A 15,759-nucleotide genomic window follows, 5' to 3' on the forward strand; every position below is an offset into this window, starting at 1 on the left:
GTTAATGAGATGGAGGGAAACAGACTAAAACGTTGTCCTGCCCGGTACCCAATGACTAATTGATCTTCAATGTGTGTGTAACAATTTTCAATTACGTTTCAATGCTATTTTTTCGAAACCAGAAACACAACCAACAGTGTTTCACAACAAACAGCTCTGTGTCCGGAACCATAAAAAGCCAATCATGCACTATCGGCAGGCTTCACTGCTGGGATTAAACGTGTCGCCTGAATGAAAGAAGCAGCTCATAAAAATGCAGCAGATCAACCGCTAGGCTTGAGAGGGGATGAACAGACGGATGCTAACAAACAATAATAGCCAAAGTCCCCCGTTGAAAGACACCAGAGTATATGCATGGTTGTGAAATATGGAGAGGAGGAGATGGGGGGGGGGGGGGGGGGAGAGAGAGAGAGAAGAATGGAGAGAGAGAGCGAGCGAGCATGACGGACAGCCCGTTGCTCGTCACACGGCTCATTAGGGCTGCGGCGGCTCAGGGCCGGGGTCCAACTCCCTGGCCCGCTCTCAGAGCGGCGCTGGTCCCAGGGCCCTGGCAGACAGCACCACGGCGCCTCTCAGGGCCGCACCACAATAAGGACCGAACACAGGGAACGCTCTTCAAGGACACGGCCGGCTTCAATACAACAACTCCTGAAGTGCTTCAGAAGTGTTTTCTCTTGAATGTTCATTCTTTTTCTTCACGGTTTGAGGTGGTTGGCCGGTGGATGCTATTAGGAGAGCCCTAAAACGCACCCAGGGTGCGAACGAACCTTTGAGGGAATCATTCTGTTTGTACACCTTGGTTCCTTTATCTGTACTCCCGAATGGGCGAACACAAGACAAATTTCTGAGGCTAAATGAATTGCTTAGCAAGTTGCCGTGATCTATTTGCTAATTTGGGATAGTTGTCCTGGAGCTGAATGGATCAATAAGGACAAGCGCAACGGAGGCTGGGATCCCATTTAGAGTATTGGCGTCATCAGTTTACGCTTGGGCACAGAGTGGGTTCAGGCTCCGTCTGTGCATGACACACACACGCACACACACACACACACACACACACACACACACACACACACACACACACACACACGGACACACACACAAACACACACACACACACACACACACACACACACACACACACACACACACACACACACACACACACACACACACACACACACACACACACACACACACACACACACACACACACACACACATTAACACTAACACTAACAAATAGGCACACAGACAAACACACCCCACCACCAATGTTTGGATCAATGATCTATATGTGAACACAAAGAAAGGAAAGAGACAGGGAGAGAGAGAGAGAGGGAGTCAGCAAGACAGAATGACAGAGTGGGAGGGGGAATCAGAAAGACAGAAAGAGAGGGGGAGAGGGAGAAAGAGAGAGAGAAACCCTGCTGAGTTTTAATGGAACTAACGATTGGGAGAGAAGAGGAGGAGAGACAGGGATCTGAAGTGCTAAGCAGCAGAACATTCTGAAGCCTCGTAAGATGTAGAACGCGGTAAATTATACATGAAACTGAAGCCGATAATGTAATTGTAATTTGCAAAGTTAACGCACGACTAAATTATCCACAGTGGCGCCGTATTATTTATTAATGTGAACGAAGAAAGATTGACAGCAAGTTAGAAAACGAGTAAGGCTGTGTATATTGTTTAAGAGTTGTCCTTCATCTATTTCTGAATCCCTCATTCCTCTCCCTGCTTGCCTTAGCTTTGCTATAATGGAGGAAATTATAGTAGGGTGAATCCTTTTAATAATTTCCTTAGAAATAATATCTTCAAGGTTATTTAGTCATTCTTTGCAACAGTGTCATAATGCCAGTTTCAAAATGCCTTTCTGATGTGTATGTATAGGGGCAACATTATATGATTATTGCACCTACCCTATGAAAACCATGGACAGCTTAAGGCCCAATCCCATTTCTACCCCTTACCCCTTACCCTTACCACTCCCCCTTGTTTTTAAGGGGGAAGGGGAAGGGGAAAGGGGAAGGGGAACGGGTAAGGGGAAGGGGAAGGGGAACGGGTAAGGGGTAAGGGGTAAGGGGAAGGGGAAGGGGAAGGGGAAGGGGAAGGGGAAGGGGAAGGGGAAGGGAAAGGGGTAAGAAATGGGATTGGGCCTAACAGTAGCCCATAATAGAGGGCCCTATTCCACCAGTACACCAGCCACAACACCCACATGGCTGACTCATCTGAGAGGTGTGTGATAACATGGGTGGTTTGGGGGGGTGGAGACCTTAATGGTCAGAAATATAAACACGACACACACTGCGCACTGCACATCCTTTCTACACACACACACACACACACACACACACACACACACACACACACACACACACACACACACACACACACACACACACACACACACACACACACACACACACACACACACACACACACACACACACACATTCACTCCCTTTCTCCTTAGTCTCCCCAGCCTACACTTATCCAAGCAAAAACACACACACGTGCAAACACATACACTCACACAGACACAAAAACACACACTCACGCCCACATGTCCATAAACACAGTGAACGAGGGAAAGATTTAAAGAAAGAGAGAAGGAGACAGACCTATAGGAAATATACTCAAAGACAATTGTGTACGTGCACATACGCTAATTGATGTACACACATTCATTGGTATATGCCTGTGCACGTGTGAAAAGCTGTACATCATTACTTTTATGTGGTAATCTGCGGTGCAATAATATCCCACCCCAGAGTGTGCAATAGTTCTCATATCTATCTTTGTTGCTATAGCTACAGTAACCAGGTAACCTGATGGCAATTAGCTTTCATACGTGTGTGTGAATGTGTGTGTGTGTGTGTGTGTGTGTGTGTGTGTGTGTGTGTGTGTGTGTGTGTGTGTGTGTGTGTGTGTGTGTGTGTGTGTGTGTGTGTGTGTGTGTGTGTGTGTGTGTGTGTGTGAAAATGAACAGCACAAATTTTGCGGCTTGCCATGTGAGTCCCGGTGGTTCGGCTGAAAGACCCCCCAGTGTGAATCATAATGATAACGCATTCCATAAAAATAACTTATCACGCTTTTATGAAACTATTTATCACCGGCATGTCTCTCCCATGGTGAACGTGAGAACACCCCCCCCATGGTGCCGAGAGGAGAAGCATCAAGAGCAGGGAAATCTGCATAATCACACTATCACTTACACAGAGTGACTGGCACAAGAATCACATGTGTCGGTTAATAGGAATCTTCATGCAGCATTTAAAAAAAGATTAACAGCGCAATGGTGTTCCGTCTGTGGCACAGAGTGTTGAAATGCACAAGCAGTGCGTTATGACCACACAGTGGTGTTATTATGCAGCCAGCACCGTTGTCACTTACCCGTGTGTGTTGGCTCATTTTGAGGCGCATCACTTATCTCTGAGCTACCTTGGAATAAATAAAAGATTGAACTCTTCTATTGTTGTGTACCGTTATTGAGTTGGGTTTTGGTGCAGACTCAGTAACAGTGCATTTTGTAAAACCGGGAGAGGTACTGAGATTGATGCTGTTGTTAAAGGTAAATATTAGGCTAGACGGCTGTGCCAAGGCTGACGTTATTTATCCATTAAAGGTTTGTTGTCAAGAAGGGTATTGTAGGTATTGTAGACATATGAGATTCCTTTGTATATGTTTAACCATAACAAGGTAAACAAGATCTATATAATGTAGGAGAAATATTAAAGTTTTCTTGCCCAGATTTTTCAACTAAACTATTCTAGCTAACATTGGAGGTAAATTTAAAACAAATATTGAAATGTAAGTTTGTTTACTCGTCTTTGTAACAGCTGCTACAACAAAGTCTAACATACTATAAGGAACATTTCAGCTAGCCAGAGCTGTGGTATGAGATTGTCAATATGAATTAGGAGGTATAAATGTTGAGCCCTCCAAATCCAAAATAACTAAGATAGAACTTAATATAATAAAAAATAAAGACTTCAGGGTTTAAGGGAGGGCTAAAATCACTCTGAAATTGCTCCCCAATTCTCATTTTAGATTGAGTTAAAATATCTCTTTCTAGATGTTTGAATCATTTTAAAAACAGAAAGAAGGTAAATTATCTCAATGCATTGCATAACTTCTGAGGTGGCCCGCAGAACAAAACATTCAAATACTATCACTGACTCTCAATAAGGCAATGTCCACACGGACAGCAACAAACCGAAGAAAAAAAAACACTTTTATATTGAATAAACATCCGTACACACTATGTGCAAGCTACACACACTGTCACTATGTGGCTTCTGTTCAAGTCCTACACATCCAGGGGCAGATATCCGATTTGGGGTTTCCGCAAGAAACCCCATACTCTCTGACACACTGACTCAATAAGGAGCCCTACACCCTATCCCACCATATCGACAGTAAAACATGAATCATAATCTAGGGAATGCTATTAGAGCGGTTCAACTACTTTTGAATGAATAAGGATGGTACCCTGTGACATTCAAATCTCCAGACGCCACTTAATTTTTGTGTTCCTCAAAAATGCCCACGCATCAAAGTTAAGGGTCATTCTTTCATCATGATTTAATTTTAGAATACTCGTAATAATGTCATGTTCTTCGGATTTACTGTAGATATTATGGACATTCGCATGTCTGTATACACTCTGATACTTATGAATGAATAGCCATTTAGATGTGAGGCTTGTTTTATTAATATTAATGGATAGATAGTCTGAGATCGGAATAACAGAGGTTGTGGAAATGGACATCAACCGAAAAGACAGTTGGTTACAATCTAAGTTAGATAAAAACCTGAATAATGCCTATTTTATAAAAAAGAATTGCATTGGTTTGATGGTTAAAGTTTGGCATACATAATAGCGTAAATCAGATCAGAAATTAAAAAACAATGCACCATGTGTGATTTCAATCCAACAAAGGGCACATACTTGTCTTGGTCGTGGTAACCTATTTTATCCTGGCTGTCTTCAACTGTTTCATGTCAAGCAGAGACAGGCTTGGGTTTAAGGCTGGGGTTATCATCTGCTGAGCTTTACAAGAACTCCAGGTCTCCCTACAGCCTGATTTCTATTGTGTTAGTATTACAGTAATCCACATCACTTAACCTCTGGGAGTCTTTCTTCTTTCTCAGATCAATCAGTTAGTTCAACTTCTTTTGTTGTTGACGACCATTTGTCTGTCTAGCTGAAACCATGCTGTTCTCTATGAAAATGTTGGGTTTGACAGATGATTGACAGAGCTGACTAGGCTTACAATGACATTGACCAGGACAGCTAGACATGGAAGCTCTTCTGATATACACACTGCCCTGACACCTGACAACCAAAAGACAACTTTCAAGTTGATAGCTTTGAGTGAGTAATTCATTAATTTGGGCAATTAGTGTTTGCGGTTGTAGTAATATATATTATATATGTGGTAATATTGTGTGATAATATTTCTTGAGGCAGCCACAGTGTTAGGGTGTTGATGATTTAAAATATCCTAGCCTTTGGCAGAAGCACGATGAAACGTCAAAACAATTAATTAGTTCCCAGGGAATGCTCTATTTAAACGTTAAATTTAAAATGTTCTCTTGTAAGAGTGGGCGCACGCTGAGCTTGTACGACAAGGAGCAACAATTTGTATTTCTGATTGTTTCTGTGTGTATGTGTACACGCTTTTTTGTGTGTGCATGTTAGTGTGTGTGTGTGTGTGTGTGCGTGTGTGTATGTGTGCATGTGTGTGCGTGTGTGTGTGTGTGTGTGTGTGTACGTTTGTGTGCTTCTGTGTCTGTGTGTGTTCGTTGTGTTAAGACGGGGCTGCGAGGGGTCTGCTGTCACTCTTGCTATGTGATATGATTGACAAGCTCCAATAGTGTGTGACCAGTCGGTCTGTGTCTTCAAAATAAAAGCTCAATCCTGTAGACATCATCTCATGAATTGAAGTTCTCCGCTTCATACTTACATTTCAGTGTGGTGCATCTAAATGTTGTGGCTGTAAGGTCTAACTGACAGCTGGTGGTTAAGATACTGTTTTGTTTTTTGCTTGATTTCCAGAGAGCTTATATTCAGAGGAAGCCTAAAATCGAAGGCTCTTTGTCTAATAAAATGCCTGCTTTAAACTCAGTGTTGCAGGCTTCTTAAGCCTTTTTATCTACAAGGTGGATGTACAGTAACAAGAGGACATTCAAGGAGATTAATAGCACCGTCTCAGAGGTTTGCCCTGTTGGATTCTAAGTGGTTCTGTAGAGAACGTCCGTGGGAGTGGAGGTCAGATTCACGCCTTCTTCTTACCAAGAAGACAAGCCGTTGACACAATGGAAGAGGCAGCAAGCATCAGCCACATCACGTACAGCATGTACAACACTATGGCTCCACTAGCCTCACAATCACTGTGCGCATCACGTGAATAATAGCATGACCATCACTGTCTGAAGTCCCATTCCAGCTGGCGCTCTCTGTGTATCTCTCTACGGGGTGAACTGGGAGAACCGCTACCGGCTGTTTAGTTGTTGCTCTTTTTTTCACTAGATATTTCATTTGTTTTTTTCAGCGCTACAACCCAATTCCAGTAATCTCATTTGGGAGAGAGATTTTCCGTCCAGGGAGACAATGTTCCGAGCTCTGTGTTGAGGGTTTTCTCATCCTGCGGGCGGCCGGGGAGATAAGACGGCCCGACGTGGCGCTCCTCGAGCGGTCAGAAAGTGCACGCGATGCACAGTAGCCTTTAATGTGAGCTCTCTCTCTCTCTCTCTCTCTCTCTCTCCGCACATCAAAGCGGCTGCCCGCACGCTCTCCACGCTGCTTATCAGGATTCCGGCCCTGTGCCTTCAAAGGGTTTCGCAGCTTCCTTCACCCAAAACAATCAGTTCCAAGGTGGAACCCGTTTCGACGTGTTCTAAACTCCGAGGGAACTTCCTGTCATCGGGTTGTTGTGTGTGTAGTGTATACTAATACGAACGGGACGGAGAGAAAAGAAGAAAGAACGATGGACAGGAAGAAAACAGCAGAACAGGGATGTGTCGTACACAAAGCAGACGATGAGTGAAAAGTAGAAAAGGAAGAGATGAGAACCCGGTGGGACAAACAAAGAGTGTGGGACCGGGGCCGGCTCAGCGCGACGGGTTACGATTAAAGAGGAGAGGGGTTCTGGGCTGCTGCAGCGAGGCGGAAGCCGCTTTGTGTTTGAGCAGAGCAGCGACTGGAGGGGAGGGGGGGGCTCTCCTTTACAGACGCTGCTGCGTCAAAGCCCTGCAACTCCTTCAGAACAGCACTTTGCAGATTGTTGGAGAGGAACCATAATTGAACCGGGTTCTTGAGACCCTGAGAAGCCGGGCCACTCCGGAAATATAACACCAGTCACACATCAGCAGGTGTGCAGTGTTTGTATTGGCTATTGCTTGGATCTAGACCATGGATCAATTCTGTCTTACATGTCTACATCTGTGGGTGTCATCTCTGGTTTTTTAACTGAATTTGTTGTGGCAGTGTGCAAGCACATTAGCAAAGGTTACACACATTGAATGCCTGTTAACAAAAGCACTAGTATACAGAGAAGAGTACTTTATGTGTATATTGAACGACGTTTTCTTTTTTTGTTCCCATGGTGTCATAAATCAACATACTATACAAATTGTATCTTTTTGCAACATGAGTCTGAGACTCATCCAATAGGTACAGCAGCGTTAGTTAACGGTGTACATTGTGCCTCGTGTTCCCGGGGCTTCAGGTACAGAGATATACAGATCAGTCCCTGTGTTTCACAGGGCTACCACACCTGTCAGGCCTGTAGTCTTGAAGACGTTGCAAGTGGAACGCTCTGTTCCTGCTGTCAACCAGCCTCTGCAAATAAAGAACAACCCTTCAGTGCAGCATCCTCCACTCAGCAAGCCAGGTCAAAGCAGGGCTGCAGGCAGGTAGGCACAGAGTATACCTGCTCTACCCCGGGAGAACCGAAACACAAAGAGAGCCATCCTCAAATAACCACGCAGGAAAAAACACGCGGGAAGAACCGCTACTCGCTCCCAGTCTGCTGTAAGAGTGCTCAGAGTCAGGGCTGACCCAATGTGCACCGCCACCCTGCCTATGGTGGTGCTGGCTAGTGGGTGTGTATGTACGTGGGTGTGTGTGTGTTTGTTTGTTTGCTTGTTGAGCAAATGTTATGCATGCAATGCTCTCAATCCTTCAATAAACGCTCTCTACAAAGAAAGCTATTTTAGGGATGGAAAGAAATGCAAAAAACTAGAAACAAACCACGCATCTTAAAATAGCCGTGTTGTGTTTAGCATCAGTCTCTCTACCTGTTCTTCGCCATGTGCTCGTCATGGGTTTATCACTCGATATGAGAGGAGGACGGGAATAAAGCCATGGTTTGAAATCATGATCTTCTGCAAACCGTTGACAACAGATATGTGTCACCACTGCCTCTGAACACTTGCTATTTTCAAACGGAGAACTGCAATTTTCTCGAAATGTAGAAACGCCTCAAGGGAGGCATGACAACAAGGTGGGAAAGGCACAAATAGAAAGGCCCACCATAATGGAAAAGGACGCCTGATACCAGTTTCTCTTTTAAGCAAGAGACATCTTGGCAGGTTGGCAGTTCCGCTGGGTATCAATGCTTTGCTATTTGTTTCATGGCCACCATTTCGTAAACAACCTCATCATGTGTTGGGTACTTTTTTTATGTGTCTGAACTGATAGTTCGTTTTTTTTTTTTTAAGCTAAAGCTTCTGTACTTCATTCTTTGCTATATATCTTTTCACACACACGATAAATTGCTTTAACATCAACCAAAAAAGAAATATTGATTTCTTACTTCTTGTGACCACAGCAAAAGAGGGATCAGGTGGGATCAGTGTTAAAGCCCTGGGAGGTGAAGCTCAATCAAATGTTCTGTAGCCAAGCTGAACACACCACCTCTCCGTACCCCCCCCCCCCCCCCCCCCGCCATGAGCTACGTGGAAAGAAATAAGCTGATAGTGTTCACAGTTAAGGTAAGGAGATGGTTTACATTAGATGAGATCCATTTTGTTTCTAGTCTTTGTTAAAAAGTGTTGTGAGGACTGAGCATCCGAGGACCTGAATGATTCATGAATAGCAGAGGATCTAAAAAAAATTATATATATATTTAGATCTATATTTGTTATAACAATAACAATCGTTTTTTCAACAATCAAATAAATATATACATCAAATAAAAAATAATATGCATAAAGGTTTCTTTATAAATAATAATAATAATACAAACATATTGTTATTTTTTTTATCATTCTTCTGGATCTGTTCATCTTTCATTCCAATCATGCAATAAAGCCCTCAAGTCAGGAGTCTGAAAATAAAAGGATTACACAAGAACGTTTTGGGTCGTCTGCGTGTCATTCAAGCAACTACTTCACACTATTAGGCGCATGGGCATTTTGTGTGACTGCGAGAGACAAAGACAGAGGGAGGGAGAGAACCTGTTACAGGCCTGTCATTGAATCCACTGCAGGAACTGTATTTAAAATAATTCATATCAATAATTCATTATTTCAGTTGTTAAGTATCATGCTTCTAATCAAAGCTAGTTCTAATTATAACAACTACCAAAGTTATACCATCGCAATTCAAAATAATCTGGAAAGAAAACAGTTTTTGGGGTACACATTAAAATTTTTCAAATATAAAAAATATACCTAGAATGTAAATAGGATGCACGATTGCATATAAGAGCATCGAAATATAGCTTTTTTTATCAAAATAATGTTCCGGGTGAGGGAGCCCACCCCCCCGAACACCTACAGAGGGCCGGCCTCAGGCCCCAAAGTTTCCGCATCCTATCAAACAGTTTGGTAAATTAGTATGCAAGGTTTGCTCAGAAAATGACTGGGAAAAAACTTTACAAACTATCCTCATGAAAGGTTACAAGTTAAACACTAAATATGCAAGATATATTTTTTAACTGCAACCAAGTCCCTATCCACTGCAGCAAAGTGCTATGAGCACTCATTACTATGAATTATATGAGTTTGATAGTGGGTTTGATATTCTTAGCATGTGTTGTCCATCTTGATTCACTTCCCGAAACTTTCAGCAAAATACTCAATCCTTTCATGTTGCTGCAGTATATTTTTCAAATGTTCATATCATATCAGGCGGTCGATGAAAATACATCAACCAAAACAACAGGCAGTATCCCAAAGACCCCTTAGTCATCATCTTACCGAGAACATTTTCAGCGCAATTCCCGGCAGACCGCCAAAAAAATCTTCCACAGTTCGTTCCTTCGCTATCAACCTACCGACAGGCCTGGTGGATAATACGGGATAATCTCTGTGGCTAATGCCCAAAGGCTGACTGTGCCGCTCTCCCCTCTCTCCTCTGAATCGCCCCCTGGGGGTATTTTTTTTATTCAATATCTGCCATTTATTGTTCCGGAATAGCAAGAGGATGTGTGCGAAAAAACCAAGATACACACAACACAGCACACTAGCCTTCTCCCAAGTGTATTCATTAAATACCACTCGCATCACGTCAAGTGACAGGTGTAGGTGGTGCTGTGTGGGTTGTTGGCTCTTGTTGATTTGTTTGTTTATTTATTTCTGTTGGAGTGTGTCAGGCGGCTGCGTCTATTGGAGGAAAAATGTGATGAGATGATGGAGGGTATGGAGGGTAAAATGGAGGGTATCGTTCAGGAAGAGTGCCTCTGGAACAACATGAGGACTTCAACACGCCACCAGGCGCCACTTTTATCAAGTCTAGAATATAATGTTAACAACACGCCCTTCATGCACTGTCCCATGCTGATCAGCATCAGCACACATGCCTGTGCTTTTCTGGCCAGTCCACATGTAACCCTATTAGAGTGTGTTGTGTCGAGGTGACAACACGATGACTCACTGGAAGAGCCGCCAACCTCACGGTGACACACGGTTACGGAGAATTACCGCCGAGACGAAACCGCAATGGCCCCTTTTCCCATTATGGCACAGTGGAGTGACGCAAAGGCACTGCTCCGTTAGAGGGAGATATAAATAGCTGCCGATGCAGACAGACAGGGGGGGGGGGGGTAGGAGGGAGTCCAAAACCAAACCCGTTGGGGAAACGCCATGGCCTTTTTCTTTGCATTCAGGACAGAGAGATCGCTAAGTCAGACTAGTGAGGCCGACAGACTGACTGAGATAAAAAGAGTCCATGAAGTAGGAGTGATATTTTAAAGATAACTACATCTGAGTTGAGCAGTGGCAAGTAGACACTTTGAAGATTGTTAAAGGAAGTGGAAAAACCCAGAGTTGGGGACGCAGAATACAAGTATTCAAAGCTCTACCGGATTTAACCCATCAACAAAAATGAAGGCAAGCAGAATGTTCTGTTGTTTTTCCAGACAGATCTACTATGCTAAGCAATGTCAATCAAAATGTCCCACCAGGCTTTAGCCTCACATAGCTGTCACAGAGATGTTAGAGGAAAACTAGGCTGCAGGCTTATCCGGTGTGTCTGTCTGTCTATTTGGAAATCTTCTCCTTTCCTTCTTTCCTTCCCTTGCCTCCTATCCTCCTTCCCTTTGCCAGCCTAGCTCCTTACCTTAGCCTTTGTGTGTTAACTTCCACAACAGGTGCATGTATATCGGTAACACTGATCCAGATCCTTTTGATTATGAGGAACACGCATCATAAAGAATCTTTGATCAGCAGAGTTTGAGCAGAGAAACCCAGTCGAAGGGGGGAAGAGAGGAGGAGGAGGAGGAGGAGGAGGAGGAGGAGGAGGTGTGGGTTTGAATCCCATCCATATGCATGTCCATCCAGGGGCCGCTCCGTATCAAAACCGCTACAGGCGGATCAAAAGGCCAGGTAATATTTGATATGGAAATGAGCAAAGTGATTGGCCACTGGCCCACCTGTTCAAAGGCGATAGGGCGCCGCATCATCACTTCTGAGGCCCAGAGCACGAGCAGAAGTGATGCCTTACTGATAACCCCTCGGCGGGGATCTCACGCTGACCCCCACCGCCGCATCAAAAGACACTTGAAAGCTCGGAGGACATCTTTTCACCCAGGTAGCATGCGTCACACTCCACCGAGAAGCATTTAGACGCTCTGGGTACACTAGGGGACTGCTCTACTCTGTGGGTGAACATGTGCCCCCCCCCCCCCCCCCCCCGCCCCCCCGTGTTCCAGCTATTCCACCACCTGTACTCAATAAGGGTTAATTGGTGTTTACTTGGGCGATGTCAGCAGGAAGCCAGTAATAGGTGTACTGCTATTAACGGCCCTCCACCAGAGCCGGCATTTACCCATGCTCGGAAATGAGGCGTAGCCGCTAACTGGAGCATTGCTTTTAATGACAGGAATCTGATGCTACGCTCCAAAGGCTGCTCTAAAGTTTACGTACCGTCGGCTAAATGCAAAGCAACAACTTCATCCAGGGCACAACATCGGCTACAGGAACACTGCCCAATGCTGATGGCTGATTATTGTTACAAATAAGAACATTTAAATGATAGATTCCGATTATTAATCTTAATGTGTAAATTGTACAAAAATCGACATAAATGTTCAATCATTTTTGTGTATTTGGAATAAAATCGACCTCATCAGATATCCTCGTTCATTTTCCCGCAGTTCCGGACGCATGCTGCTTTGGTAAATGCGGTGAAGAGGGATGAGACGGGGGCGATAAATATATAGATATATATACTTTGTATAAATAAATATCGAATCATATCCCTGGTGGCCCACGTCCCTCTCCCTCCGCTGACTAACAAGCTGGGATATCAAAGCACTGCTTGGACCAAAGGCTGGTGATGAGCTTTGAGCTCCGGCTAATTGGATGAGGCTGGGGGGGTGGGGGGGGGGGGGTGATCAACGCAGCAGCAGCAGTGTGGAGCACGGACCCAGGACAGAGGGGGCAAAGTTTGACAGCCAGGCGACGCATCAGTGCAACCACAGGCCTCCTCACAATTACCAGCCTTGAACAACAGACATCAAGAGGAACGACGTTTGGTTAGGATCAAACAGAGGACGGACGCTCCGTCCAGAATCGATGAGAAACTTAAAGACGGGTATCCTTTCCGCTCCATTAGACGCAAAGTGCAAAACAGCAGGATAAACTCTCACGCCAAGACATGCATAAATAATGCAGCGGCCGGGAGGCTGTGTCGACGATGCTGATAAGACGATTACTCGCCCTAATCAAAACGCCAGAGGTATCCCAATTACATCTTCCTGGGCTGCGGTCTTCTGGTGGAGGCTGCTGGACTCTGGATGTGCTAGCCTGCACCACACATATTTCCCGGTGCAGAAGAAGGCTGGATCGCTAGGAGCTCATGTGTGTATAGCCGGGACGGTGAACAGGTCGTCTGACCACTAGAGGGTCACTGGTTTCCCCCATCCCCTTGGTTCCTCTTGCCAACAGATGACATGCTTAGACCTTCAGCAAGCCAACCCTAAATGCTCCAGATGGGTTGAGGCTCAAGGCGGAGTGTGAAGTGTGAAAGACACAGTTCACACTGCTATCGGCCTGTGAATAGGGGGTAAAAGGGATGCGTTCGCTGGGACGAGTTTTGGGTTGGCATAAATGGAGATGGCAAATTGTGCTCCATGAAGTGAGTTCATAGCAATGATAAACTCTAGCAAGAGCTAACCTCCAGGTTCCCTTCCAGTAAGCTGCGTTCACTGGAACGCTGTAAGTGATTGAAACTAGAGCAGAATTTCAATTTTATTTCTATTCAGGTCACCAGAACCGCAGCTCCTAACTAGGTCTAACACCGAATGTAGAAAGCAAGAGAGAAGAGATGTGAGACATAACAGGGCTAAATTCTCTACTCGTGTTCGGCTACATTTTTATTCACGGTTTGAATCCAATCTTTTGTCGGATTTTGTCTTGCCAGCCGTGCTCTCTCCCTCTCTCCCTCTCTCTCTCTTCTCTTCTAATTTCTCCCCGACCCGTCTCTATCCTGCAGTGATCCGGCACTCTCTGAAATACCCTCTTCACCCCCCAACCCCCCCCCCCCCCCCCCCCCCCTCTCTCTCTCTCTCTCTCTCTCTCTCTCTCTCTCTCTCTCTCTCTCTCTCTCTCTCTCTCTCTCTCTCTCTCTCTCTCTCTCTCTTCCTTGTTAGTGTTAGCAAAAGGCACAAGCAGAGCCCATTCATTATGACCAACCCAGACAGATGATAGATCATACACTAAATCTCCACGGCACTGCTTTAATGTTTCAATGGAGAAATAACTAACCATACGTTTTGGGGGAGGGGGGGGGGACTAACAGGTTGGAAAATGCCTCAGCTGCTGGGGAAGAGATCATGTGATCTGACCCACTGTAGAGAAGGATAAATGAGAGGAGGACAAGACGAAGGAATGACAAAATGGCATCCTCCAAGAGCCTGTCGGTCCCTCTCACTGATGTCGAATGAAGAATTAAATAATAAATAAGTGGAGGATGATTGCTGTTTGAATGTGCTGTCTGTGTGGAGGAGCAGAGGAGCAGAGGAGCGGAACAGCGGCAGACTGCTGCTGTCCTCTTTCCACTATCCTGAGAGATAGAAAACCAGGACAGCAAAGGAGCCCGCTACCAGTGTCCCCGGCTGAATGGTCCATTAAGTTGTTCCTCTCTCCGGACACAGAAGTGCACACACCAAACACACACGCACACACTCGAGCACGGAGACACACCCACACACAAACCCGGCACACACCCGAGACACAAATACAGGCACAGTCCCTCTCTCTCGCTCTCTGCACGCCCACACACGTGCACACATGCACACGCACACACAAACACACACACACACACACACACACACACACACACACACACACACACACACAAATATATACAGATACACACGTACACGCACACACACGTTGAAGAAAGCACGGGAACTAGCACTAGGGTAGATGACGGGAGCGATGGCTGCCACCTGTTGGCCGTGCTAGTGAAGTTCCCCCTCCTCCCGTTCCTTGAGTCACCTTGTCTCTCCCTCCTGATGGGCCGTGTCGTCATGGCTCCACAGTTTGTCCTTCTGGCTTCTAACGCATGAACCCATTCACCCACACATGAGTCAGGGGCTCCAGCCCCCAACAAAGCACACAAGACGGAAAAATTGTCTCTTTGTGTGTGTGTGTGTGTGTGTGTGTGTGTGTGTGTGTGTGTGTGTGTGTGTGTGTGTGTGTGTGTGTGTGTGTGTGTGTGTGTGTGTGTGTGTGTGTTTGTGCATATGTGTGTTTGTGTTTTGTCTTTTTCCTCTGTTGATTCAGTTTCTATGTTAACACTGATCCCATTGCACAAACACCCAAACACACACACAAACTGCTGAGAAACAAAAACCAATAAACAGGATGTTTTTCATTCATTTCCTACTGTTAAAATTATATTCTTGCGCATATCACACACACACACACACACACACACACAGTGAGAAGCGCACACACATGCTTTCACTTGCGTGCTCTGCTGCGGCTCCTTGCTCCTGTTGCCACAGCAACGCAGTACTACTCTCCCCGTCTCAATAACAGCTGCCTTACTGGTATTAAAAACCATCTGCAAACTGGGAGGACAAAAATCCCCCCCCCGGCCCCCACACACACACCCACACACAAATGTTTACAAAGACAATGGGTCAGCATCACAAACTGTGAACACATTTATCCTTACAGTTGAACAGTTAGGTCTTCAACGGAGGAATGCAGTCGCAGGAAACTTCAAAGCATGCATGAGCACTCTCACTCACACACACACACGGACACACACAGACACACAAGCATCCTCTACCAAGC

At 45.2% G+C, this 15,759-nt stretch overlaps 1 protein-coding gene across 1 annotated transcript in view; it reads right to left on the minus strand.

Annotated features, from left to right (window-relative positions):
- Positions 1-15,759, minus strand: part of dner (delta/notch-like EGF repeat containing) — a gene marked incomplete at its 5' end in the record, with an annotated part of 37,294 nt that overhangs the window by 20,635 nt on the left and 900 nt on the right. The gene's annotated exons all lie outside the window — the stretch shown is intronic.

Source organism: Gadus macrocephalus, chromosome 16, assembly GCF_031168955.1.
Source record: "Gadus macrocephalus chromosome 16, ASM3116895v1".
Classification (NCBI taxonomy): Eukaryota; Metazoa; Chordata; class Actinopteri; order Gadiformes; family Gadidae; genus Gadus; species Gadus macrocephalus.